The 4,135-nt window shown below is 37.5% G+C and overlaps 1 long non-coding RNA gene across 1 annotated transcript; it reads left to right on the forward strand.

The window, feature by feature from the left end:
• The first annotated feature begins 3,244 nt into the window (after window positions 1-3,244).
• Window positions 3,245-3,570, forward strand: LOC135418854 (uncharacterized). Its single transcript, XR_010432702.1, has 2 exons — window positions 3,245-3,307; window positions 3,390-3,570. It is a non-coding gene; the product is annotated as an uncharacterized LOC135418854 (long non-coding RNA).
• The last annotated feature ends 565 nt before the right edge of the window (window positions 3,571-4,135 follow it).

Genomic DNA, 4,135 nt, shown 5'->3' on the forward strand with positions numbered 1-4,135 from the left:
TCTACATACACCCACTCCATATGACTGTAACCAAGGGTGACTGAAAACAAACTGACTTTAACTGGTAAGTGGCTACCAAGTGGTCTGGTGGGGGGGTTTTCCAAAAAAAAAAGAAACTGAGAGCACATGAAAAAATTTTCCTTTGTGATTCAGTCCTAATCTGCAGGACTGAAGAATTTTTAGGCTAGGTAAAGCACCAGGGATTTTGTTGCATCTTTATAATTTTGTCTAGATTTGTCTTTTTAAGCTTTTGGTGGTTTTAGCTTTTTTTTTTCTTTAGGCTAAAATAAGCATAATTTTAAAAACCAAGAACACAATGACAGCAAAAACAAACCAAGACATTTGAGAAATTTGCTATTTAAAGACAGTGTTAAAAATCACAATATGAGAGAGCCCAGCTGAGAAACAGAAAAATGACCAATAATTATGGGGGCAGGTAAGAAAACTAAAAACTGGGAAGAAAAGATAATGCTACAAGGATTAGTCATAGGAAGTACTGAGGTGAAGAGCTAAAAATGTGCTTAGATACAAAATTTGTGTCTGAAGGTGATATCAAAGCTGTGCTTGCTCCAGATGTCATTTAGCAATTGTCAAGCAAAGAATATAAAATGATGTCATTTTAAATTGTGATAGAGTTCGGGATATTCCATGGTTTAAAGAAGCTTTCATTTCAATACAGATGAAAAAGTCTAAGCTGAAAAAAAAACTCCTACTTCTTTGCCTTCTCCATACTTTACCATACATTTCCATGTAAATATTTTTACAACGTGCTTTAGGAGAAGTGTAAACTGAAAAAAACAAGCAGAGTTAAAACAGTTACAATCTTGGCAACATACAACCCAATTAAGTAAAATAAGGAATGAGTATAAGACTAGCAGTTTTTATTTATTAAATAAGAGCACTGCTTGGGAGATACAATGAAAGATGCAATAAGGAAACAACAGCATATTTTTTCAGGGTATTAAATTATTCCACTCGAGCTGATCTTTTGAGACATCTGTATTAGAAATATAGAGAGATTAAATAAGCACCTGGTTCTGAATTTTATCTCTGTATCCATAAATAAGTACTTGTTTCATGGGGAGCTCTTTTTGTATGGATCCAGGCAGGGCTTTTGCTCGCTATGGAACATATACTACAGCAGCTTCTATTATTATTCATTAGGGTATAAAGCAGCTCTTTGTTCTGTTAGTAAATAGGATTCAGATGCCAAGAGACCAGCTCATGGTGAAGTCATAGTGTCTTTGATGCTCAGAAAGCCACATACCAGCAAATTAAAGCCTTCATATAGTCCAAAACTTCAGTAGTGTAAGGCACTAAGTAGTACAAGCTCATAGAGTCTAAAAATTAAATATTTCACAGTTTAACAAGATCAAAACAGCTAAAAATATGGAGAAAGAAGACAAAAAGGCCATTATTTTCTTGTGACCTACTGAACAAGGAGGTTCAGAACTGAAACTACACTGAGAAGTTAGCAGCATCCACTGACTCTCACGGCCTGAGTTTTCTCTTTTGCCCTGCCCAGTCAGCTCATCTGAACAGCCTCTTCTTACAGGGGCTAGAAAGGAGGGGAAATATCTTTTTCTGTCAGGACTGAAGCTCTTTCTCTGCTTGAACCCAGGGAATCCACATAGACCTACCATTAGGTGTTCCTCTCACTATTACAGAGGATCCTTTGGAAATCTATGCTCTTCCCAGACACTGACAAAAACTGAATAAGTACCATTTTTTCCAGAACAAGTATCTAAAAATTTTACATTAGAAAAGCTAAGACTGCAGGGACATGAAAATTTTCTCATAGACTACATTTACTATGAAAATAAATGAAGAAAAATGCTGCAATGCTGTAGCAAGAGCAGATGCTTATTGCACTCATAAAGTAGAAATACATTAGGGAGGTAATAATTATTATTTGCTTTTCTTGACTGCAGGCATAGGTATTCTAAATAACGCAACCATACACTGTCATCATGTATAAGCATTTTGTAACACAGCTAAGTAGAACACACAATAACAAAATGGGCAAGGAATACAGAAATACCAACAGTGTGAGAGGAAAAATAGGGAAGAATGGCTTTACCCACAGTGGTTCCATCTTCCCTCAGCAAAGAGTTCTATGGCCTGATCACCTCAACCTCGGTGACTAAGACTGAGGACCAAATCCATCAGCACTATCTACAGCTCTGTGGCACTACCATTAATTTAGGATAAGCTTAATAAGTAAATAAGACTTGACTGCTCTGAAGTGGTGATAATTATTAATAAAATTTACAAACTAAGCACTGGCAAACTGTATTGTTATTAAATGTCACTCTAGTATAGTTCTGTTTGAAGCTTCAAAGTGGCCTGATTTATGAGATTCCAAATACTCTCTTGCTGCAATCTTTCACGCTCTTATTCTCTAACTTGCACATACTTATATTCACTTGCAGCTGAGCAGATAAAAAAACATTGCTGCAAAATAAATTGTGAAAATACTGAAGTTTCAGGCTCAGAAACAAATTTTCATCTCACCAAAGTTTACAAGTTTGCATTTCTAGAATTCAGAAGGAAAATACTCACTTTTTTACCAGCAGTTCTGTCAAATCTCAAAATGTCAGTAAGAGACCTTTTTAGTAAGTTTTGATCTTCTACCTGCAATATAAGTATCAACTGAATCCAAAACAGAATTCAGCAGCATCTCTTGTGCTTTGGGACTCCACACAACAGCAACAGCCACCAAGCATTCCACCAGGGTCCATAGCCAGAGGGGCTTTGTTGTAAAGCACACCTATTTCCCATCAAACAATTGTACCTCCCTCCTCAGGCATTTCTCTATCCCACTCCTGGGCACCTCTATCTCCCTTCACACCTCCCTCCAACATGCAGAGTCTAAAGCAGTGGATTCACAGTATCTGTGCTGTTATTCCCCACAGCTATTGCCTTATGGCTTAGCATAAAGTGGAAATTTTACATAACAGTTTACATAATTGTTTCAGAAAAGCATCAATAACATTGCGGGAACAGGGTTTTTTTACCAGGCAGGTCTAAGGAATTTAAAGAGAGGAAAAATATTATTACAGATTAAAGTGTGTTAATTTAATCTCTAAAGGTCAGGTTAAACCTGCAGGATACAGGATTTCTGCTGTTTTACACCAGCTTACTTTGTTTCTGAACTGACAGAGCTTTAACATGAAGGGAAAGGAGAATGTAAGTGCAACTGTGACAACATAGAGCAGTTTCCTTGGAGAATGAAGTCAGCCCCCAGATTTGTCCTGTGGTACACCACCATACAGTCTTGCTGCAAATCTCTGGAAAGAATTAGCAAGTACTGCCCCTTCGCACTCTGACCCTCACACCTCTGCTCAATTCACGAGCACATTCTTCCACAGGCATGTTCCTTTCTACAGCACTCACTCCATTTGCTACAGTGGTGGAAAAGAGAAGGAGCAGGCTGACTTATCACTCCTGTTTGGGGCTACACACTGTGGCTGCTTGTGGCTCAGAGCCAGCGCGCTGCCAAGAGTGCCCTCGGCATACCTCCAGGACAGCGAGGGAAGAACACAGCAAGTAGTAAAGAGCTGAAGGACACACAGTTTCAGAAAGTTTGCTCTATTGTTTATGCTATTTCCTGTGCAGCCTGTAGTTGATCATGACCCTGTTTACCCTTCTGTGCAAATGATATTTTAATGACAAGTTATGAATAGTAAGTGATTAGAAATAGAGAGAATAAATGAATAAAATAAAATAAATTAATGAAAAAATAAAGGGAAGAGAGAATTTCAGGGGAGAAAATGCAGAGCTTTGCTTACTGATGCTTTTCTCTTGCTACATCACTTGATTCATTTTTAAATGGCTCCCAAAACACTAAAGAAAAACATGCAAAAAAGCTTTACACTGCAAGTGTGGTGGGATAGATGAGCAGATATTTATTTCTTGCACCTCTTCTTCTCCAAAAGGTCTCTTGCATATAATATACTCCATCAATGCTGTTTACAGATTGCTGTTGCTTTATTTTGAAAAATCTGCAAATGAATTCTGTTTAATTCTAATGCCAATACAAAGGTCAGCAATTTCTGCATTCCATATTCCTTTAGAATTAGGTTTCCTATTTGAAGCAGAGAAAAAACTGTTAAAGAGAATGCATGTTTCCTGC

This window comes from Pseudopipra pipra, chromosome 9 (genome assembly GCF_036250125.1).
Source record: "Pseudopipra pipra isolate bDixPip1 chromosome 9, bDixPip1.hap1, whole genome shotgun sequence".
Lineage (NCBI taxonomy): Eukaryota > Metazoa > Chordata > Aves > Passeriformes > Pipridae > Pseudopipra > Pseudopipra pipra.